Source organism: Adiantum capillus-veneris, chromosome 13 (genome assembly GCF_014529385.1).
Source record: "Adiantum capillus-veneris isolate H3 chromosome 13, ASM1452938v2, whole genome shotgun sequence".
NCBI classification, from domain to species: domain Eukaryota; kingdom Viridiplantae; phylum Streptophyta; class Polypodiopsida; order Polypodiales; family Pteridaceae; genus Adiantum; species Adiantum capillus-veneris.
In genome coordinates, this window is record NC_140943.1 from 12,332,002 (window position 1) to 12,357,145 (window position 25,144).

A 25,144-nucleotide genomic window follows, 5' to 3' on the forward strand; every position below is an offset into this window, starting at 1 on the left:
ATGGAGGTAGTGTCATCACCCTACAAGGTGACCATATGTCCCCTCTACCCCTCTCATCTCTTCCATGGAGCTTCACAGAGCAGCCTCAGAGGCCAGATAGTAGAGGTATTTGCTTATGACCCTCTTTTAAAATTTGTTGTTTTAAAGTAATAAAAGTGTTTCCATAGTTGAAATTTGTGCGTAATGTTTGCGTAGACACATATACTAGAAAGCATGGCCTTGGACGAAACCCACTATTTGAAACTATTTGACATGCATGCAATTCTGAAACAAAAAAATCTAAGGCAAAAGAGATCCTTAAGATTAAGTACATAGATGCTTTAATGAATTTATTAGAGGAATTTCAAAATATATTTCTTGGTGATTTACCAGATGCCCTGCCACGACCTTTAGAATTAGACCATGGCATCAATGTTATTCCAAGTCAAAACCTATAAGTAAACATGCTTATAGATTAAGCCACTCAAAAGCACATGAGGTGGAAAAATAGTTAACATAATACTTGAACAAAGGATTCATTAGGCCTTGTTTGAGTTCGTGGGCATCACCTATTCTTTTGGTAAAGAAGAAAGATGGATCTATGCAAATATGCATAGATTATTGGGCTCTTGATCAGATAACAATTAAGAACAAATACCCAATGCCATGTATGGATGAGTTGTTTGATCCACACTTTGGGTCAAAGTATTTCTTGAAAAATTGACTTAAGATGTGGCTATCATTAGGTCAAGATTAGACTAGAAGTTGTTGTGAAGACAACATTTAGGATCCATTTTTGGCATTTTGAGTTCTTGGTTATGCCATTTGGGCTAACCAGTTCACCAACAACATTCATGATCCTGAAGGAGAGCATTTTACATCCATACTTAGAAAAATTTGTAGCAGTTTTCCTAGATGATATACTAGTCTATAGTAAATCTAAAAAAGAACACCAAGAACATTTGCGTCTAGTCTTTGAGTTATTGAGAAAACATAAATTAAAAGCAAATGTGATTTCTTTGAGACCAAGATTCATTATCTAGATCACATCATATCCGTAGAGGGAACGTGGATGGAACCTGAAAAAGTGGAAGCTATTCTCAGGTGGCTAGCACCAAAAAATCTTGAAAAACCATAGAAGTTTCTTGGTATGTCGGCATTTTACCGACAATATGTAAAGGACTACGCGAAGATTACATTCCCATTGATAGACCAATTGAGGTTAAAAGCAAGAACATAAGTTGGGGGGAAGCCCAATAGAAAAGCTTAAGGTGGCTATAGCAGCTACACCTATATTGACTATAGTGGATCCGAATGAGCCGTTTTTCTTGGAGATGGATGCAAGTAATAATCCAATTGGAGCCATGCTTTTGCAAAGGGGATGCCCAATTGCATTTGAAAGCAAAAAGGTTGATTGTGCCTAGCATAAGTACTCGACCTATGAGCTAGAGTTATTGGCTATAGTACATGCACTTCAAAAGTGGAGACGTTATTTATATGATGCCATTTTTGAGGTTTGAACAGACCATGAAAGTTTAAAATGGCTTTCAAGTCAAAATTGAAGGATAGAAAGGCTCGATGGGCAGAGATTCTACAGGAGTTTGACCTTCAAATACATTAGAGAGGTAAATATGATGTATTGGTGGATGCACTTAGTCACATGCCATAGATTAATGAAATTGGTTTCATAGTATTCAAGAATGAGCTCTTGGAGTCACTACGAGGCTTATATGATCATGATTCATTCTTTACATTGGTCTGGCATGTTGTATGCGATCGCACTACTTCATAGACGTGACCACTTGCCTTGTTGGCATGTAGTGGTAGTTTGGAGAGACAAGCCATAGGTGCGACCAATAGGGAAATGAGAGTTAGTACGGAGAGACTAACCGAGACTTCTGGGTATTGTTTGGGGTCGGAGAGCTCTGATATATACCCTTTATCACCTTTGACAGCTTTGACTTCAAAAGGGAGTGATAAACTTTGTCAAGGGGAGAAATATGCTAACTACTGCATTGATGATGTATACTTACTCTACAAGGGTAGAGTATGTGTACCCAAAATTGGTGAGTTTCAGGCCCACAAATTTAAAGAAAGTCATGATAGTCTGAGTGCCGAGCATCCAAGGATTCAGAGGACCTATGCACTAGTTAAAAGACAATTTTATCGGCTTAGTTTGTTTAAGGACATCCATACTAATGTGCTGAAATGTAATAAGTGTCAGGTCAACAAACATGAGTGCCTCAAGGTTGGGTAGCTACTTCATCCTTTGGAGATTTCTTAAGAGAAATGGGAAAAAATTTCCATGGATTGCATTACCGATTTACCCAAGACTAAGTCGAGCCCGGGGAGGTCACCCAATAAAAATGTAACCTATCACGTGAGTTCAACAGAAGGGTATTTAAAGTTCTTGAAACTTATAGAAGTATATATATAGAAGGGCATTATTTTTTCAAATTTGAGAAAAACTTACAGATTTTAAAAGAAAAGGGTACACTATATTCTTAACAAAATTCATAGATAAGGGGTTTTACAAACATGTCTTGAACACACGTGATATGGTAGTTTTACACATAGTGAACCCCCCGAGAAGTCGAGGCAATGACTCAGTGTGGGTGATGGTGGACAGGTTAACCAAAATGACAAAGTTTATTGCCACAAAGAAAATGGTCAAAATGCCAAAATTAGCAAAACTCTTGATGGAACATCTCTACAAGCTATATGGCCTACCCACAAATATAGTGTCAAATAGAGATATAAAGTTCAATAGTCATTTTTGGAGGGAAGTCTTCAAAAAGATCTATAGATACTACTTTGAGTATGAGTACAATAGATAATCCGCAATCTGATGGTCAAGGTTAAAGGGTTAACCAAATCCTAGAAGACATGTTGTGTTCTTATGTAAGTAAGAAGCAATCAATGCGGGAAGAGTACTTATCCATTTGAAAATTTGCTTATAGTAGTTCCACACATGGAGCAATTGGATTCACATCATTCATGTTAATGTATGGTTTCCAATTGTGTTCTCATATGGTGGTAGGCTTAGAGAAGGAAAAAATCGAATCTGTCAAGGATTTTCTTGAAGATATGAATGATATACTAAAAGCAACAAAGGAAAGCATTCATAGTGCATAGGATTGTGTTAAGAAGATGTATGCTGATAATCTTTCTCCTAGATACTATGGTCCCTTTAAAGTTCTTAAAAATATTGGAAAAGTAGCATATAAAATTGAGTTACCAGAGAGTTCTCAAGTTCACCCTATCTTCGACATCTAATGAATTGTCTTCCACATCTAATAAACTGAAGCAATTATTTCACGGTTTGGAAAACATAATTTCTCAAGAGATTTTGGCCGACTTAATAGAGCCACCAAAAGTACTGCATAAACCAAAAAGGATTCTAGGGTATCAAGATATCAAACATGTCATAAAGTGTACCAGGAGGTACTAGTTAAATGGACACACTTAGACAATAAAGCAACTACTTGCGAACACTATAATGCGATCTCCAAGAGATTTCCCATTCACACTTATGAAAATTGTTTATGGGGGGGGGGGGGGGTAATGTTATGTAGCATGTAATGATTACGAGTAGGTCGATCACCGTTGAGTTGGAACGTTAGGGTTTGAGGGGAGACTGCATGGTCGGAGTGCTCGGGCGGGCGGACCAATGTGGACAAGCAGACTGCACTATAAGTAGGGGTCTAGGAATGATGGCAAGTAATTCTTCTCATGACTGGGTGGTGAACTAATATCACTTTTGCTTTTAAAATAAGCAACATCCTCCTCTAAATCAAAAAATGGTTGATCTCTATTCATGCAAGCATAAAAGGGAGAATCATGATGAGGAATGTAGCAACCGGCTACAGAAATCAGTGCTCTTTTTGGTGTCATAATTGTTTTTCAGTCATACATAACATTTGTGCTTGTCATCTTTCACAATCGATACAAATATTCCAATCCTTTCTTATTCAGATATGCTACTCCTTCTTGCTCTCTTAGTTGCTTGCGATTCTTTGACCACATCAATGAATGTACATTATTATCCTCTAACCCGTTAATCCTTTGTGTATCATGCTCCCAAGTTTTTGATTAGAAGTACATCGGTTTTGCCTGTTAGTTCATCTATGCGAACTCCCGCATTCCATGGGTATCCATTGCAATTCCAAAAGCATACTTTCAATTGTATCTCGGTCTCATAGGTCGCACATTCCTATTTTCTTGAGGGACTTGCCTCCGCCTTAGGCACATTTTCTCATGAGAGATCTCTTTGTTTTTCTTATTCCTCTCCTCATATGCGATGAGTTTTTTGTTGCTTAATAGTGCGATTTTCACATAAAAAACATTTTATATCCCTCAAATAGATCCAACTATTATAGAGGATAATCTTTCATTCGGTTTCATCTGGCATGGTGCATACAATTGGCCGTTCTCTTGAGTAAGGAGCGCCTTGTTTATCCACTCTATGTGCTCCATAAACCATAACTCCTGACATGCCAAAGTAGGTTTGAAGAAATCTTTGATAACCATGGCAAGAGAAGGAGGTGTCTCTAACTTCTCTTTGGGAATTCTACGAATAAAAATGTTCTTGGAACATCGCTCCCGTTCCTTCAACTCCTCTACATCCACATTCTCAACATTCTTTGTTTGAGCCATAGCTTGCATGAGGGAGGAATTAGGAACCACATTGTTACCACATACATCAACCCAATACTTGTTTGTGCATACATTTTTCATGTCGTATACATCCCAGCTCATGGTGTCAAATTTCTCCTCTTTCAATACATGCCCATGCTCTACTTTGCTCATGCACTTCTTCAAAGCATTCAAGTCCACAAGAGAGTGTTTACATTCCTTGACTTCCTCTTCCAGTTGCATCAAATGTGTTGTTTGCATCTCAAGTGTCGTCTTGAGATTCCCATTCTCAACCACAAGAACCCCTTGTCTGACATTCTAGTGCCCGTAAGTCTTCACCTTGCTTGTTTATGATTTCTTGCAATGATACCAAGTATGCCATAATCATGGTTTTTGATGTCGTTGGTTGAGTGGTTGTGTTGCTATTTCCACACTTAGGAGATTCTAGATCATTTCCTACAATGGTTGTGGACCATATTGAAGAAGAAGAACCCTTGTGAGTGCCGGAGGACATTGTATATAAAATAAGAGATGAGAGTCAACTTTTTTGAATCTGTTTTCTTCTTAAATTTTGCTACAGAAAAGCCTTGCATGACTCTGATAATTTATTATTATTTTACATCAATGGTAGAGGACGTTCTGCTCTCTTATTGAGGCTATAGATCACCCAAATCGAAGTCCGGATGAAGAAGTTATGATCAAAAGAGTGAACTGCTATCTACTAGGTCAAAAATGACTGAGAGAGAGAGAGAGAGAGAGAGAGAGAAATGAAATGTTATATTAACATCCTCAAAAGGCCAAAATGACCTATGAGACCAGAGCATTACAATGTGGTGAATCTGATACAAAGTCAGAGTAACAAAATGAAATGACAAAATGATAAAATTAAAGTACTATGGGATCCTAAACTGGTAGGCGTGAACTAAGCAGCTACCTGGGATAGCTAAATCACAAGACATGAGAGAGAGAGAGAGAGAGAGAGAGAGAGAGAGAGAGAGAGAGAGAGAGAGAGAGAGAGAGAGAGAGAGGGTTAAGTGCCCACTCTCTCCACCTAGCGAGAGGAGAGGAGAGAAAGAGAGAGAAAGAAGGAGAGAGAGAAAGAGAGAGTGAAGAAGAGAGAGGAAGGGACAGAGTCATTTTTAAAAAAAATTCCCATTTTCTCTCTCACCATCTCTATCTCTCTCTCTCATTCTCTCCTCTCCTCACTCTTTATTCCTCTCTATCTCTTGTCCTCCTCCTCCTCCTCCTCTCTCTCTCTCTCTCTCTCTCTCTCTCTCTCTCACACACACACACACACACACACACACACACACACACACACACACACACACACACACACACACACACACACACACACACACACACACACACACACGTGCGCGCGCGCGAGAGAGAGAGAGAGAGAGAGAGAGAGAGAGAGAGAGAGAGAGAGAGAGAGAGAGAGAGAGAGAGAGAGAGATAGATAGATAGATAGATACATTTTATTATCGTCCTCGGAGGTCAAATATGACCTATGGGACCAAAGTTACATGTGATGTAGTATGTGTATGACTGATGAGTGACTCTCGATGCTCCAAAATTGTAGTGATGAGAGTCGCAATGGAGAGCCCACACTTTGGCTGGGAGAGGAAAGTGTGTAGGTCTAAGTTATGGCTGAAAGTGAGAGAAGCAAGTTCGGATGTGATCAAAAGCTGAGCACTCTAGTAGTGTGTGGTACTCAGACTCTCGAACTTGCAGTGAGCATAATGTGCACAATCGATTTGACTCTTCTCCATTGCCCCAACGCCCTATCTCGCATCGAAGGAAATGGGAGCTAAGCCGAATTGCTGCGATAGTGCGTATCGCGGACAAGGGAATAGGCTCAAGCATGTAAGTGTGAGTACGGTTTCCTCTCTCAGCGAAGAACATGGTTTTGTAGTTGGGGGCAATATAGGTGGTGTAATGTATGAAGCGTGACCCACCGGATTTTTCCCAAGCCGTAATACATTGGCGTTGTAGAAAAGCTTCATTCACTTGAGAGTCAATTGAAGCATCATGTAGCAAGTGTAATGCATCCCATCTCCCAAACCACTTCTTTATGTCTTGCATCCATCCCGTGCTCAAGATCTTGCTTTTATGCGTCTTTTGAACTTTTTTGCTTGCTTCCCATGCAATTGTAGGAAGTCGATGTGAGGGGTTTTGACGCATCTTTATCATGTACTCCACAACCCTTTCCATGCCCATAACCTCAATTGGAAGAGATCCTGACTCAAGAAGTAGGAGCATATATGGTGTTTGTGTCTTAACTTGGAGAAAGTTTGTAAGAAAACGCTTTTGGACATTCTCAAACTCTTTCCAAGTAGACTTTGAGATGCTCCCGCCCCACACTTCAACTCCATAAAGAAGAACCGGTGTCACCAATGCATCAAAAAGATACTTCTTGAGAACCCAACACTTGATGTTTCCCGCATTACACATGTTCTCAAATGCATAATATGCTCTCTTTCCCGCTTCCAAACGACGCATAGCACATTCATGCCACTTGTGATTGGATGGAACCTCAAGGCCAAGGTACTTAAAGCTCTCAACAACTTCAAGTGTCTCGTTGTTGTACACAATGCATTGCTTCTCCTTATGGTTGGTTTTCACAAGCATAACCTTTGTTTTGGATTCATTTACAATCAGCCCACTATGCAAGCAAAAGTTCTCAAGGACAACCATAAGCTTTTGTGCATCTTCTAAAGTGTGTGCTAGAAGCACTACATCATCCGCATACAACAAAAGCATGATTACCGCATTGCAAATAGTGACCTCTTCAATGCCTTCTTCTTGCATAAAGTCAAGTACCATTTGTTCCAATTGATCGATGCATAGACCAAAGAGAGTTGGTGACAAGGGACATCCTTGTTTAACCCCAATAGTGCTTACAAAAATTTCTGAAATTTCTCTTCCCATGCGCAATTGACAAATCACCTTCTCATAGATTCGAGAAACCGCAAGCATAAACTCACTTGGCACTTGGAGTTCTTCCATCCTTCTCCACAAATTGTTACGTGGAATCATATCAAAGGCTTTCTTAAGGTCTACAAAACAACAATACAATCGCTTGCCTTTCAACCGACTTTCCTCCATGAGAACACGAAGAGTGACAAGATGATCAATGGTGCTATGGCATCGACGAAAACCCGCTTGTCCGTTTGCACGCTTGTCATTCTCTTCAGCCCAATCACTCAATTTCATCTCCATTATGCACCCAAACAACTTTGCCATAAGAGACCTAATCATTATAGTCCGGTAGTTGCTTACATTCTTTACATCCCCTCCTTTATGCAAAGGCTTAACCCAATTAGTACTCCAATCATAAGGCATACCATGTTGAAGTGCAAGGTTGAACATATCACACATCCGCTCATGGGTAAAATCTCCCGTCCATTTGATCATCTCCGGCTTGATACCTTGAAGATCTCCCGCTTTGCGAGTGGCCAACTTTTCAAGCCCACCGCATACATCCTCAATAGTAAAAAAAGACGGCATACATGGGAGTGAACCATAAAATGGTATTTTTTCAGTATTTTCTTGTTCATATAATTGCCTACAATGTGTGTACATATCCACTAGACTCAAGTTACCAAAATTCTCAACTCGCTTGCCTCTCAAGTTTCTCCAAAATCTTCCACATGCATGTGCCTTTTCTTGGACTTGAAATTCTTGTTGCTTTACTTCCCATCTTCTTCTCTTCTTTTGAATCAATGCCTTGTATGTATGCAAATGACTTTGATAGTTGTCTTTGTCCATAGTTGCATCAAGCTTTATCAAGGACTTTCGAGCATCTTGACATTCTTTATCAAACCACCTTTTGCGTGATCTATCTTTGTTGATACCATGGAGATGCTTTATGGCAAAGCATTCTTCCGCACAAGAAAAAATAGCTTTCTTGAAAGCTTCCCATTTAGTTTCCAATGGTGCATCACATTGAAGCTTTGTCATCCATAATTTTTGCTCAACCATTTCAATGTACATTGGTGCCCGTTTGAAATCCATACATAGTGATAACTTCTCTTTCCTTTGGCTGAGATTATCATGCTTAGTTGCTTCTCCACATGAAAGGTCAATACATAAGGTGCGATGGTTGGATTCCGGGGTCCATTGACCAAACATAAAATTCTTTATGCGATACATGATGGCTTCAGAGAGTAGCATATAGTCAATCACACTATCCCCATTATGTCTTCTACATGTAAATCCATTGGTTCCACTCCACAAAGATACACCATTGGCAATGAGCATACCCGTGCTATTACACATGTGTAAAAGTAACTTTCCATAGTGATCCGGCTCTTTCTCATCCATTGAAGTACGATCATACAAGTGAACTTCCTCCAACTCCCTTGAAATGTATGGCATATCAAATTGTGAGTATCATGTTGCAATGTTTTTGTGCGAGCATTCATATCCCCAAATACAATAACATCACCTTCACCTTTGAAATAAGCAATGTCCTCTTCCAAATCAGAAAATGGTTGATCTCTATCCATGCAAGCATAAAAGGGAGAATCATGATGAGGAATGTAGCAACCGGCTACAAAAATGGGTGCTCTTTTTGGTGTCATAATTTTCAGCCATACATAACGTTTGTACTTGTCATCTTTCACAATTGATACAAAATCTTCCAATCCTTTCTTAACCATACATGCTAACCCTCCTTGTCCTCTTCGTTGCTTGAGATTCTTTGACCACATCAATGAATGTACATTGTAATCCTCCAAGCCGTTAATTCTTTGTGTATCATGCTCCCAAGTTTCAACAAGAAGTACAACATCGGCTTTGCTTGTTAGTTCATCAATGCCAACCCCCGCATTCCATGGGTATCCATTACAATTCCAAAAGCATATTTTCAATTGTAACTCGGTCTCATAGGTCACGCATCCCTATTTGCTTGAGAGACTTGCCTCCTCCTTGGGCACATTTTCTTCATGAGAGATCTCCTTGTTTTTATTATTCTTTTCTTCATATGCCTTGCGACGCATATTTTGTTGCTTAATAGTGCGATCTTCACATACAAAACATTTTGTATCCCTCAAATAGATCCAACTATTATCAAGGATAATCTTTCGCTTGGTCTCATCCGGCATGGTGCATACAATTGGCCGCTCTCCCGAGCGAGGAGCTCCTTGCTTCCCCACTCTATGTGCTCCATAGACCATAACTCCGGACATGCCAAAGTGGGTTTTGAAGAAATCTTCAATAACAATGGCAAGAGAAGGAGGTGTCTCTAACTTCTCTTCGGGAATTCCACGAATAATAATGTTCTTGGAACGTCGCTCCCGTTCCTTCAACTCCTCCACATCCACATTCTCAACATTCTTTGTTTGAACCATAGCTTGCATGAGTGAGGAATTAGAAACCACATTGCTACCACATACATCAGCCCAAGACTTGTTTGTGCATACATTTTTCATGTCGCATACATCCCGGCTCATAGTGTCAAATTTCTCCTCTTTCAATACATGGTCATGCTCTACTTTGCTCATCCGCTCCTTCAAAGCATTCAAGTCCACAAGAGAGCGTTTACATTCCTTGACTTCCTCTTCAAGTTGCATCAAACGTGTTGTTTGTATCTCAAGTGTCCTCTTGAGATTCTCATTCTCAACCACAAGTACCCTCAGTGTGCCATTCTCCATTGCAAGTGCTCGTAAGTCTTCGCCTTGTTTGTTTACGGTCTCTTGCAATGATACCAAGTACGCCATGATCATGGTTTCCGATGTCGTTGGTTGGGTGGTTGTGTTGCTATCTCCACACTTAGGAGATTTTGGATCATTTTCCACAATGGTTGTGGACCTTGTTGAAGAAGAAGAACCCTTGCGAGTGCCGGAAGACATTGTATGTAAAATAGGAGATGAGAATCAATTTTGTTGAACCTGTTCACTTCGGAAATGCTGCTACAGAAACGCCTTCCATAACTCTGAAAATTTCTGTCTTTACATCAATGCGTAGAGGACTTTGTGCTCTTCGATTGAGGCTATAGATCACCCAAATCGGAGTTCGGATGAAGAAGTTATGATCAAAAGAGTGGACTGCTGTCTACTAGGTCAAAAAACGGCTGCACTGTGTGTGTGTGAGAGAGAGAGAGAGAGAGAGAGAGAGAGAGAGAGAGAGAGAGAGAGAGAGATGGACTATGTGAGAGAGAAATAGAGGAGAGGAAGAGAGAGAGAGAGAAAGAGAGAGGGAGGGATATGGAGAGGGAGAGAGAGGCGGGAGTTAGAAATACTTAAGAGAAAGAGAGAGGCCTCTCTCTCCCTCTCCATATCCCTCCCTCTCTCTTTCTCTTAAGTATTTCTAACTCTCGCCTCTCTCTCCCTCTCCATATCCCTCTTTCTCTCTCTCTCTTCCTCTCCTCTACTTCTCTCTCACATAGTCCATCTCTCTCTCTCTCTCCCTTTCTAACTCCCGCCTCTTAAGTATTTCTAACTCCCGCCTCTCTCTCCCTCTCCATATCCCTCTCTCTCTCCGCACTCAATTCCGACCACCGGAGCACACGTAGCGTCAAGATGAAGCTCACTCTCTCTCTCTCTCTCTCTCTCTCTCTCTCTCTCTCTCTCTCTTCCCTCATTTCCCTTGGACTTGCTCTCTCTCTCTCTCTCTCTCTCTCTCTCTCTCTCTCTCTCTCTCTCTCTCACACAGCCGTTTTTTGACCTAGTAGACAGCAGTTCACTCTTTTGACCATAACTTGCTCATCCGAACTCCGATTTAGGTGATCTATAGCCTCAATCGAAGAGCACGAAGCCCTCTACGCATTGATGTAAAGACAGAATTTTTCTGTGTAATGGAAGGCTTTGCTGTAACAGCATCTCAGAACTGAAAAAACTGTCAAAACTTTGCGTTTTTGTTGCCGACTTGAAGGCAATGTCAGACAAAACTCGCAAGGGTGGAAAAGCCACACTCGCCATGGAGAATGATGCAAAATCTCCAAGGAATTTGGATGCTAATCCAACCACATCGTCTACAACAACGGAAGCAATGATCATGGCTTACTTGATCTCGTTACAAGAAACCGTCAACAAGCAAGGTGAAGAGTTGCGCGCACTTGCAATGGAGAATGGTACTTTAAGAGTTCTCGTTGTGGAGAATGAGCACCTCAAGAAGGTTCTTGAAATGCAAACAACGCGCTTGATGCATCTTGAGAATGAAGTTCAAGAATGTAAACGCTCTCTTGTGGACATGAATGTAGTGAAAGAGCGCTTGAGCAAAGTTGAGAGTGATCATGTATTGAAAGAGGAAACGATAGATACAATACAACATGATGTATGTGAGATGAGAAATGCATCCAAATCATGGGCTGATATATGTAAGGATAATGTGGTTTCTACATCTCCTATCACGCAAGCCGTTGTCCAAGCAAAGAATGTAGAGAATGTGGACACTCAAGAATTGCAAGAACGACAAAAACGCTCAAAGAACATCGTCATTCGTGGAATCAAGGAGGAAAGCATGGAAACACCCCAATCTCTTGCGGTTGCTATTGAAGAGTTTTTTGCTACACACTTTGGCATGTCAGGAATCATGGCTTATGGTGCACATCGAGTTGGAAAACAAGGAGTCCCTCGCTCAGGAGAAAGACCTATTGTATGTACCATGGCTGATGAGGTAAAGAGAAAGATCATCCTTGACAATGGTTGGATCTACCTCAAAGGAACGGGTTGTAATGTATATGAGGATCGCACTCTTATGCAACAAAATGTACGTCGCAAAGCATACGAGGAAAGAAGCAAGAAGGTTAAGGTATCATCTCAAGAAGAAAAGGCACTTGAGGAGGATGCAAGTCCACCCAACAAATAGGGACACATGATCTATGAGACCAACTCACGCTTGCGAATAAGCTTTTGGAATTGTAACGGGTATCCATGGAATGCGGGAATTGGCATTGATGAGCTTACCAATGACTCCGATGTGATACTTCTTGTCGAAACATGGGAGCATGATGCGCAACGAATTCTTGGATTTGACAAATACGATGTACATTCTTTGATGTGGGCCAAAAATGCAAAGCAACGAAGAGGCCAAGGAGGCATAGCATGTATGACCAAAAAGGGTTTGAAAGATGTTTCCATTGTCAAAGAAGATAAGTATAAACGCTACTTATGGCTGAAAATCAGCCCACCAAATGGTCAAGTCATGTTTGTGGCCGGCTGCTACATTCCTCACTATGACTCCAACTTTTATGCTCGCTTGAATATGGATAGAGATCAGCCCTTTGTTGAACTAGAGGAAGACATTGCTTATTACAAGGATCAAGGTGAAGTCATTGTTTTTGGAGACATGAATGCTCGCACAAATATGTTACAACACGACACACAACAAGTCGACATGCCGCATGTATCAAGAAGAGTGGATGACTCATACATGTATAATCGAAGTTCTAATGATGCAAAAGAAGTGGATCACTATGGAAAGTCACTTCTACATATGTGCAATAGTACCGGAATGCTCATTGCAAATGGTGTATCTCTATGGCAAGGCACCAATGACTTTACATGTAGAAAGCACAATGGTGCTAGCGTGATTGACTATATGTTGTTCTCAGAAGCCACTCTAGAATGCATACAAAGCTTTACACTTGGTGAATGGAATCCGGAATCGGATCATAGGATGTTATGTATTGACCTCAAGTGTGGTAAACGGCCCGAGCATGTAGCCTCCAATCATGATGTGAATCATTTGTACCTACGTCTAGACTTCAAACGAGCACTTATATATGCTGATATGGTGGACCAAATGTTAAGCATGATAGAGCATCAAGGGAGCCCAACATTAGAATGCAAGTGGAAAGTTTTCAAAGAAGTAATTTTCTCTTGTGCGAAGGAATGCTTTTCGGCGAAACACATGTCTTGCAAAAGGTCTAAGAAGGGTAGCACCAAGAAGAAATGGTTTGACATGGAATGTAGTCAAGCCCGAAAACACTTGCTAAGATTGGATGCAATCAAAGACAAGGAAGTTTACTTGGAATGTTCACACACATACAAAGCACTTGTTCAAAAGAAGAGGAGAAGGTGGGAAGTCGAAAAACAACTTCTTTTAGCACAAGAGAAAGCACATGCATGTGGCAAGTTTTGGCAAAATCTAAAAGGCAAGCACGTTGAGAGCTTTGGTGACTTGACTCTTGAGGATATGTATATGCATTGTAAGAACCTCTATGAGCAACCCAATGTTGATAAGATGGAGGGTTGTAGCTCCCTTCCATTTATGTCTCCCTTCTTTACCATTGAAGATGTATGCCGCGGGCTTGAGAAACTTGCTACTCGCAAGGCAGGTGACCTTCAAGGTGTCAAGGCTGAAATGATTAAATGGACAAGCAAGAAAACACGATATTGGATATGCGATATGTTTAACCTTGCACTTCAGTATGGCATGCCTCATGATTGGAGTGCAAATTGGATCAAACCTTTGCACAAAGGAGGAGATGTAAACAATGTGAACAACTATCGCACTATAATGGTTGGTTCTTTGATGGCAAAGTTATTTGGATGTATCATGGAGATGAAGATAAGTGAATGGGCTGAAAAGAATGGCAAACGTGCGCTTGGCCAAGCAGGTTTTCGAAAGCATCATAGCACTATTGATCACCTTGTCACTCTTCGAGTTCTTATGGAAGCGTCTCGATTGAAAGGAAAAAAGTTGTATTGTTGCTTTGTGGATTTCAAGAAAGCTTTTGACATGGTACCGCGAGGAAATCTTTGGAGACGTATGCAAAGCCTTCAAGTGCCGAGAGAATTTATGCATGCAGTCTTTCGCATCTACCAAAAAGTGATATGTCGATTACGTATGGGAGATGGAATTTCAGAATTTTTTGCAAGCACTATTGGTGTCAAACAAGGATGCCCACTTTCCCCAACCCTCTTTGGGCTACCCATTGATGAATTGGAGCACATGGTTCTTGATTTTATGCAGCAAGAAGGCATAGAAGAGGTTAAGATTGGAAATGCGGTGATCATGCTTTTGCTTTATGCCGATGATGTAGTGCTCTTGGCACATACCTTAGAAGATGCACAAAAGCTTATGAGTGTCTTGGAACGCTTTTGCCTACATAGCGGGCTGATCGTGAATGGATCCAAAACCAAGGTTATGCTTGTAAAGACCCTCAATGACGAAAATCCATGCATTGTATACAACAATGAGAAACTTGAAGTGGTAGATCACTTCAAGTACCTTGGCCTTGAGGTTCCATCCAATCATAAATGGAAGGATTGTGCAATACGTCGCTTGGAATCCGGAAAGAGGGCTTATTATGCATTTGAGAACATGTGCAATGCAGGAGAGATCAAGTGTTGGGCTCTCAAAAAGTACCTCTTTGACACATTGGTGACACCGGTGCTTCTTTATGGAGTGGAGGTGTGGGGTGGAAGCATCGGGAAGTCTACTTGGAAAGAGTTTGAGAATGTCCAAAAGCGTTTTCTCACCAACTTTCTCCAAGTCAAGACACAAACACCCTACATGCTCTTACTTCTTGAGTCCGGATCGCTTCCCATTGAGGTCTTGGGCATGGAAAGGGTTGTGGAGTACATGCGTAAGACACAACGTAGCCCTTTGCATCGACTTCCTAGAATCGCATATGAAGCAAGTCAAAAGGTTCAAAAGACATGCAAGAGCAAAATACTAAGTTCGGGGTGGATGCTTGATATCAAGAAATGGTTTGGAAGATGGGATGCATGTCACTTGGTCAAGGATGCGTCGATCGACTCCCAAGTTAATGAGGCCTTCTTACAACGCCAATGTATCATGGCTTGGGAGAAATCTGGAGGTTCTCGCTTCAGCCATTACACCACACACGTTGCCCCAAACTACAAATCTCTCTTCTTCTCGGAACGAGGTAACCGAACCCATTCCTACATCCTTGATCCCATCCCGTTGAGTGCGATCCGCACCATTGCCTCCATTCGTCTTAGCTCCCATTCTCTACGCTGCGAGACAGGACGTTGGGGCACTGGCGAGGAGTGTCATCGACTTTGCACCTTATGCCCTCGTCAAGTGCGAGAGAGTGAGTACCACACACTACTTGAGTGCTCAGCTTTTGACCACATTAGGTCCTCTTTTCCCCATATATTCAGCCATGAGCTCTCCCTACATACCTTCCTCTCCCAACCACGATGTGGACTCTCTATTGCGACGCTCATTTCAGCCATTTTTGAGCATCGAGAGTCACTTATGAACTCCACTCACACCACGTGACATGTTCATTTGGTCCCATAGGTCATATTTGACCTCCCAGGACGATAATAGAACTATCTATCTATCTATCTATCTCTCTTCCTCTCCTCTATTTCTCTCTCACATAGTCCATCTCTCTCTCTCTCTCTCTCTCTCTCTCTCTCTCTCTCTCTCTCTCTCTCTGTGGCTTCCTCTCTCACATAGTCCCTCCCTCTCACTCTCCTCTCCCCCCCCCCCCCCCCCCCCCCCCTCTTGAGAGAGAGGAGAGTGAGAGGGAGGGACTATGTGAGAGACGAAGCCAGAGAGAGAGAGAGAGAGAGAGAGAGAGAGAGAGAGAGAGAGAGAGAGAGAGAGATTGAATTATCATCCACGGAGGTCATATATGACCTATGGGACCAAAAACACAACATTACAATGATTCATTCTCAGTGTGGGCTGATACATATCAGCTAAGGACTGAGAGTCCATCAAGAGGGTAGAGTGGGAAAAAAGAGAGAACAAAAAACTAAGGGTCCACTGAGGGGAGAGCCGGTTTGGGATTTCAAAAATCCTGGATGATTGCTATGCCACCTTGGTAGGCTGCCCATTTGCCTTGCTTACGTGGTTCATGCTCCTTCTTGAGCTCACTCGCTTTACTCTCGAGTTGATTCATGGTCAGTTCTTCTGCAATCCAAAGCTTGGTTTCTTTGAGGAGACGAGATTGATGTAGAAGCTTCACCCGCTTCTCTTTGTTCTTGAAAATAAGGACATAATGCTCGGGACGCACATGGTGATGTGTATCATTGATCCAAGAGACATTCTCTGGCTTAATGTTGACTGGCTCAATAATGTTGTTGAGTTTGATGATTGCCTCTTCAAGGGTGTCCTCAACAGTGCACCACTGCGAAGGGAGCCCACCCATATGGACCTTGAGGGCATTATCTTCTTAAAATTTTTGTTCGGAGATTTCCTTTAATACACATGTCTTTACCTGGGCGATGGTTGTTGAGTGAGCTTGGCTAACCTTAGTCTCAACCTCCTTTACCTTGTCAGTGGTGAGGTCAATAATAGAATTGAATTGTTCTTTTAATTTGTTGAGGCGAGATTTAAGTTCAAAGATTTCTTCCAAGACTCAATCGAGAGTTGCTTGCAACTGCGTGATGCGATCGAGTTTGCTAGGGGCTGTTAGCACTGTTGCAAAACTCGATCGTGTTTTGGCGGGGGTCTTTGGGGTACTCATGATTTGAAAATTCCAGAGGAAAAACCTTTAAGATTTCTCAAAACTTCAACCTTTGAAAATGTTCAAAACTTCATGTGCTCTCAAAGAAGAGTCTCTGTTGACGGCCTGCTACAGTCGAGCCCGCGATCAGATCTAAGCTAGGGTTAGATGAGGGGTAGAGGCAACCCCTTTGGTGACCAGCTTGCCCGTACTTGCCTTGGTGCAACCCTGTCGAGAGGATCAGCCCGTTGCTTGTCAAGGTTGCGATCTGCAGGTCTGTCCCCTACCGAGTACTAGTTGAAGAGCACTGCAACCTGCATGCCTATTGAGGCCACCACTAACTGTTTGTGGGCTTGTCTGTAGGGCGAGGCTAGATCCAAACGCCCTCTCACAGGGCTGCCCGTCGCCCAAGGGAGTACAACCTCCAAGAGAGATCGCTCTCGCTCTCTCTCTCTCTCTCTCTCTCTCTCTCTCTCTCTCTCTCTCTCTCTCTCTCTCTCTCTCTCTCTCTCTCTCTCGTAACCCTAATAGTCATCCCCCTCCTCTGGCCCCCTTGACCTCCCTCCCCTCTGGGCGAGGGGCTGCCCTGTGGGGAGGCACCAAGCAACAGCCTCGCCCCCCCTATCATTGCGAAAGTGTTGCTGGTCCGTCTCGCCATTGGACCTGCACACCTGGACACTATCGACCTGCACACCCTACACACTTCATCGAATATCCCTCAACCAATGCTCCTTTGTCGAACCCACTTACAACCTAAAACAGCCCGCCATTGACTCTCTGTCAAACCCACTTACAACCCACCACAACTCGCCATTGAATCTCTCTCGCCATTGACTCTCTGTCGAACCCACTTACCATTGAATCTCTCTCGCTATTGACTCTTTGTTGAATCCACTTACAGCCCGCCACAACTCACCATTGAATCTCTCTCTGGCCTACTTAATCAACGAGTAAACAATTTCGGCTGCCCTGTCGAACCCATCCTCTGTTGAACCCACTTTGGCTGACTTAAGCTCACTGAGGAGACCCACCCACTTTGCGTCACTTTAGTCGACTTACTGAGTAAACACACTTTGCAAGCTCTACTGACTTTTTTCCATAGTAAACTCTCCCCTCGAGTAAAACCATGGCCACACGAGCCTCATCCCGAAACAAGCTCACCTTTGCCGGGGTTGTGGCAACACCCCCAAAAACGGACAACACCAGCCACCTTCAAGGTGAAGTTGAAAGACTCCGCAAAGAGAACGACGACTTGAAACAAAAGCTCATCGCCATCGAGACTCGGCTAATCGTAGCGGAGAACCACCAGGTGGAGGAAATGGAACAGATGCAAACCAAGTTCAACAAAACAAAGGAAGAAGTGGAGACTACCCTTACAAAGGCGGTCAAAAATCAAGTGCAAGAAGCCATCATCCACAAGGTTGACGATCGTATGTCATCCACGCTACACAAGCGACAACGGCAAGAGGAGCTCGCCTTCAATGTTTGCATTGGTGGGCTGCCAAGTGACTAGAAAGGGGAGGGAGACCTCAAGTTGCATGAAGCCATTGCCCACATCCAAACACCAACCCACATGATAGAGTGGGATCCAACAACAATTGACTCCATCACACATGAGAATCGCACCAAGCATGCGATCCTCATGTTCAAGACCACCGAATTAAACTACTTGAACAATCAAGGCTTCTCAAGGGCACTAAAATTTGGCTCGCAAAAGATCTTACCCCCGACCAACTCAAGCAGAAGAAGGTAGAACTACAAAAGGTGCGAGCAACGTGCATGGCAGGGAAATGGGCAGTTTATCAAGGAGGTAAAGCCATTATTCAGGAGTTTCGAACTCCTAAAATGGTTCCCCTCTCACCTACCCCCCCTTAAGTTTTAAGTTTTGTTCATCCCATTTTATCTTTTGTTCACCCCTCATTGGACCCTCAATCCTTAACTGAGATGTATCTGCCCTTCACTTAGAAGGAACCTTTGTAATGCGTTGTTTTCCGATCCCATAGGTCATATTTGACCTCCGTGGATGATAATTCAATCTATCTATCTAATCTTTCTCTCTCTCTCTCTCTCTCTCTCTCTCTCTCTCTCAAAAGCACATGTGGAGGTGGGTGCTTAGTTTCCACCTCCACATGTGCCCAAGGAAGAGAGAGAGAGAGAGAGAGAGAGAGAGAGAAGAAGAAGAAGAAGAAGAAGAGATCGGTTCTACACATGAGAGAGGGTAAAGGAGGGAGAGAGAGATTTGTTGGGTTATTTATTAAAAGTTTCTTTCTCACCTCACTCTCTCTCATCCTCTTCTCTCCTCTCTCCTCTCTCTCTCTCTCACGGAGAGAGAGAGAGAGAGAGAGAGAGAGAGAGAGAGAGAGAGAGAGAGAGAGAGAGAGAGAGAGAGAGAGAGAGAGAGAGAGACGTGAGAGGGAGGGAGAGGAAGGAAGAGATATAGATAGGTTTTATTATTGTCCTCAAAGGTTAGACATGACCTATGGGACCAAAGTTACATGTGATGTAGTATGTGTGTGTCTAATGAGTGATTCTCGATGCTCCAAAATTGTGTTGATGAGGGTTTCAATAGAGAGCCCACATTGTGGTTGAGGGAGGAAAGCATGTAGGTCTAATTCATGGCTAAAAATGTGAGGGAAGCAAGTCCGGATGTGACCAAAAGTTGAGCACTCTAATAATGGGTGGTACTCAGACTCTTGAATTTGTAATTAGTATAATGTGCACAATTTGATTTGACTCTTCTCCATTGCCCCAACACCCTGTCTTGCATTGAAAAGGGAGTGCGAGCTAAGCCAAATGGCTATGATAGTGTGTATTACTGACAAGGGGATAGACTCAAGCATACGTGATTATAGTTTCCTCTTTAAGTAAAGAACATGGTTTTGTAGTTGGGGGCAATATGGGCGGTGTAATGTATGAAGCGTGACCCATGGGATTCCTCCCAAGCCATAATACATTGGCATTGTAGAAAAACTTCATTGAGGCATCAAGTAGAAAGTGTAATGCATCCTATTGTCCAAACCACTTCTTTATGTCTTGCATCCATCTCGTGCTCAAGATCTTGCTTTTATGTGTCTTTTGAACTTTTTTGCTTGCTTCCCATGCAATTTTAGGAAGTTGATGTGGGGGATTTTGATGCATCTTTATCATGTACTCCACAACCCTTTCCATGCCTATAACCTCAATTAGAAGAGATCTCGACTCAAGAAGTAGCAGCATATATGGTGTTCGTGTCTTAACTTGGAGAAAGTTTGTTTGAAAACATGTTTGGAAATTCTCAAACTCTCTCCAAGTAGAGTTGGAAATGCTCCCGCCCCACACTTCAACTCCATAAAGAAGAAATCGTGCCACCAATGTTTCAAAAAGATACTTCTTGAGAACCTAACATTTGATGTTTCCCGCGTTACACATGTTTTCAAATGCACAATACGCTCTTGTCATGGATTCCAAAGGATGCATAACACATTCATGCCACTTGTGATTCGCAAGAACCTCAAGGCCAAGTTACTTAAAGCTCTCAACAAATTCAAGTATCTCATTGTTGTACAAAATGCACGGCTTCTTCTTATGGTTGGTTTTCACAAGCATAACCTTTGTTTTGGATTCGTTCACAATCAACCCACTATGCAAGCAAAATACTCTAAAGTGTGTGCTAGAAACACTACATCATCCGCATACAACAAAATCATTATTAGTGTAGTGCAAATAGTAACCTCTTCAATGCCTTCTTATTGCATAAAGTCAAGTACCATTTGCTCTAATTGATTGAACCATAGATCACAGAGAGTTCACGACAACGGTCATCCTTGTTTAACCCCAATAGTGCTTGCAAGATTTTTTGAAATTTCTCTTTCCATGCGCAATTGATACATCACCTTCTTATAGATTCAGGAAATTGCAAGCATAAACTCACTTGGCACTTGTAGTTCTTTCCTTTTCCCCCACAAATTGTTACATGGAATCATATGAAAGGCCTTCTTGAAGTCCATAAATCAACAATACAATCTCTTGTCTTTCAATTGACTTTCCTCCATGAGAACACAAAGAGTGACAAATGATCAATAGTGCTAAGGCATTGACGATCGTCCTTTTGCATGCTTGCCATTCTTTTCATCCCAATCACTCAATTTTATTTCCGTTATGCACCCAAATAGCATTGCCATAAGAAGCCCAATCATTATAGTATGGTAGTTATTTACATTCTTTACATCTCCTCCTTTATGCAAAGGCTGAGTGCTCCAATCACAAGGTTAACCATACTGAAGTGTAGGTTGAACATATCCCACATCCAATCATATGTAAAATCGTACATCCATTTAATCATTTATGAATTGATACCTTGAAGATTCCCCACTTTACGAGTGGCCAACTTTTTGTGCTCTCCAGACACCTCATCAATATTAAAAAAAGAGGGCATATATGGGAGTGAACCATAAAATGACATCTTTCTAGCATTTGGTTACTCATACAATTGCTTACAATGTGTGTATATATCCATAAAACTCAAGTTACCAAAACTGTCAACTCGCTTGCCCTTCAAGTTTCTCTAAATTTTTTGACATTCTCATGCCTTTTCTTGGACTGGAAAAAATTTATGCTTGACTTTCCATCTTCTTCTCTTCTTTTGAATCAATGCCTTGCATGTATGCAAATGACTTTGATAGTTGTCTTTGTCCATAGTTGTCTTTTTCCATAGTTTCATCTAGCTTTATCAAAGGCTTTCGAGCATCTTGAAATTCATTACCAAACCATCTTTTGTGTGATCTAATTTTGTTGATACCATGGACATGATTTTATGGCAAAGCATTCTTTGTCACAATAAAAAATGACTTTTTTGATAGATTCCCATTTAGTTTCCAATGGTGTGTCATATTGAGGGTTCCCATTCAGTTTGCAATGGTGCATCATATGAAGCTTTGTTATCCATAACTTTTGCTCAACATTTCAATATACATTGATGCTTGTTTGAATTCCATACAAAAAGATAATTTCTCTTCCCTTTTTCTCAGCATTTCAATATACATTGATGCCTATTTGAAATCCATACAAAAAGATAACTTCTGTTTCCTTTGGCTGAGATTATCATGCTTAGTTGTTTCTCCACATGTAAGGTCAACACATAAGGAGAGTTTTATATAGTCTATCACACTATTCCGGTTGTGTTTTCTAAATGTAAATCCATCGGTTTCACTCCACAAAGATACACCATTAGCAATGAGCATACCCGTGCTATTACACATGTGTAAAAGTAACTATCCATAGTGATCCAATTCTTTCTCATCCATTGAAGTACAAACATACAAGTGAACTTATTCCAAATCCCTTGAAATCAATGGCATATCATGGATATGCATTGCAATTCCAAAAGCATACTTTTAATTGTAGCTCAACCTCATAGGTTGCACATTCTTATTTTCTCGAGGGCACATTTTCTTCATGAGAGATCCCCTTGTTTCTGTTAGGAAATAAGACGTAGCTAAATAGATAATTGAGTAGATTACTTAATGGAGAGAGACAAATTTATATACACGAGATTATAGTGTAGAGAGAGAGAGAGAGAGAGAGAGAGAGAGAGAGTACACACGATATACGTGGTTCACCCAATGTGGGCTACGTCCACGGGAAAGCAGCCACTCAATGGCTTTGGTACTTCAAAACAAGAAGTAGTTTACAAAGGGATTATACCCTTAATGGAGCTCCCGCCTTGCTTCACTCTCACCACCTCACACTCACCTTGTTGCATCAACTTCACACTATGAAATGTGTGTAGAAATGGCCTCCTTTTATAGGCCAAAAGGGCTGCCCTCTCTTATGAGAGACAGCCATGTGTAGCCGCCCTTGTGCGAATAAGTCCAAATCGGACCCTCCAATCCGCCCATGTGTGGCCGTCCTTGAGAAGACAAGTCCGCTTTTGAATTCGGCCACCGGCCATCGGCCATTGACTTCCGACCACCGGCCATTGGCCATTGACTACCGGCCACCGGCCAACCGACCGGTTGTTTTCCGACCACTTTCCGACCGCCGTCCGGCCATAATATTTCGGCGAAAAGGAATATTCCGGCGAAAAAAAGTCTCGGGGGCCTCCGCCCCCGAGGCCTTTAAAGTTGCCCCTGATTCTTGTCCGTGAAAATTTTGGTTTCCGGTGAGTGATTTTCCTTCACGCACGATGGCTTCTCCTCATAATGGGGGCCTTACAAATGTGCGCTTTTACCACAGAAAATTACAAGGGTAAATCAGGCTCCATACTTAACAGTTTCCTCTCCTCATATGCCTTGCAACGTATAAGTTTTGCTTAATAGTGAAATCTTCACATTTATCCCTCAAATAAATCTTCACATTTATCCCTCAAATAAATCCAATTGTTATCAAGGATAATCTTTTATTTGGTCTCATCCCCGGCATGGTGCATACAATTGGATGTTCTCCCGAGTGAGGAGCTCCTTGCTTACGCACTCTATGTGCTCTCTATAAACCATAACTCCTACGATGCCAAAGTGGGGTTTGAAGAAATCTTCAATAACAATGGCAAGAGAAGGAGATGTCTCTAACTTATCTTCTAAAATTCTAGGAATAACAATGTTCTTGGAGTGTTGCTCTTGTTCTTTCAACTCCTCTACATCCACATTCTCAACATGCCAGAGGGAAGAAATAGGAACCACATTGTTACCATATGTATCAGCCTAAGACCCTTTTGTGCATACATTTTTCATATCGCATACATCGCGGCTCATGGTGTCAAGTTTTTCCTCATTCAAGACACGGTCATGCTCCACTTTGCTCATGCGGTCCTTCAAAACATTCAAGTCCACAATAGAGCATTTACATTCCTTGACTTCCTCTTTAAGTTGCATCAAACGTATTGTTTGCATCTCAAGTGTCCTCTTTAGATTCTCATTCTCAACCACAAGAACCCTTAGCTAGCCATTCTCCATTGCAAGTGTTCGTAAGTCTTCACCTTGTTTGTTTACGGTCTCTTACAATGATACCAAGTATGCCATAATCATAGTTTTTGATATTGTTGGTTGAGTGGTTGTGTTGCCATCTCCATAATTAGGAGATTTTGGATCATGTTCTACAATGGTTGTGGACCTTGCTGAAGAATTAGAACCCTTGTGAGCACTGGTAGACATTGTATGTAAGATAAGATATGACAGTTAATTTCCTCCAACCTATTCACTTTAGAAATGCTGCTGCAAAAAAGAGTTCCATAATTCAAAAATATGTGGGACAAGGAGCACAGGTTAATGAAGAGCTGGAGACAGCTTACATCGGACTCACGAAATTCCACCATATGAGGTCGATTTTAAAGTGCCAACTATTCAGTTGGGTTCGCAGGAAGAATATTTTAGGAAGTCCTTCTTGATGGGGGATCAGGAGTAAATATTTTACAAGCTTCTGTGTATTACAAGCTGGGAGCTCCTAAGTTGGCACCTTCTCAATTTCAGGCCAAGATGGCTGATCAGAGAAGATTACAACCAATGGGGATATTGAAGAATCACGAGATTGTGATAGCATCATTAAAATTCAGGGTTAATCTTGTGGTGTTAAAGATGGACTTTGATAAGGAATCATATCTTATGCTTCTAGGTAGACCTTGGTTTAGAAAACCAAAGTTGAAACAGAATTGGGGATATAATGAGGTGAGAATTATACAGGGTAAGAAAAAGGTCAAATTGCCTATGATCAGGGAAGTTAGGCTACAACAGTCAAATAGACCATTGTGGGCACAAGCTATTAGTTTGGCCCGCTGAAGTGGAAGATTTGGAAGAAGAGGATTTTTTGTTAGCAAATCCTTATGTGGAACCTGTATTTGATATCGATGTGATGACAATTTTGGGACTAAAAACAAACATCTCTGAAGGGGAATCAGATCAGGTGTTGCCTGGAACAATGATCATCAAGGGTGAATTTTCAGTTTGGGAAAGGAAGTAGCTGAAGCTATTGTGGCAGCAGAACAGAGATTTGAGGAACATATGTCAAAGTCAGCTAGAATATCAGAAGAAGAACTTCAAGAACTAAATTTAGGGATTGAAGAGGAACCACAAATGGTCAGGATAGGCAAGAATTTGAAGGGAGAATTTCTAAAGTCATTGAGGAAGTTGTTGATGGAGTTTAAGGATGTTTTTGCTTGGGACTACTCAGATATGAAGGGTA

General features: G+C 41.7%; 1 pseudogene; it reads left to right on the top strand.

The window, feature by feature from the left end:
* Positions 1-24,468: 24,468 nt before the first annotated feature.
* Positions 24,469-24,922, top strand: LOC147443609 (uncharacterized; annotated as a pseudogene).
* Positions 24,923-25,144: the final 222 nt, after the last annotated feature.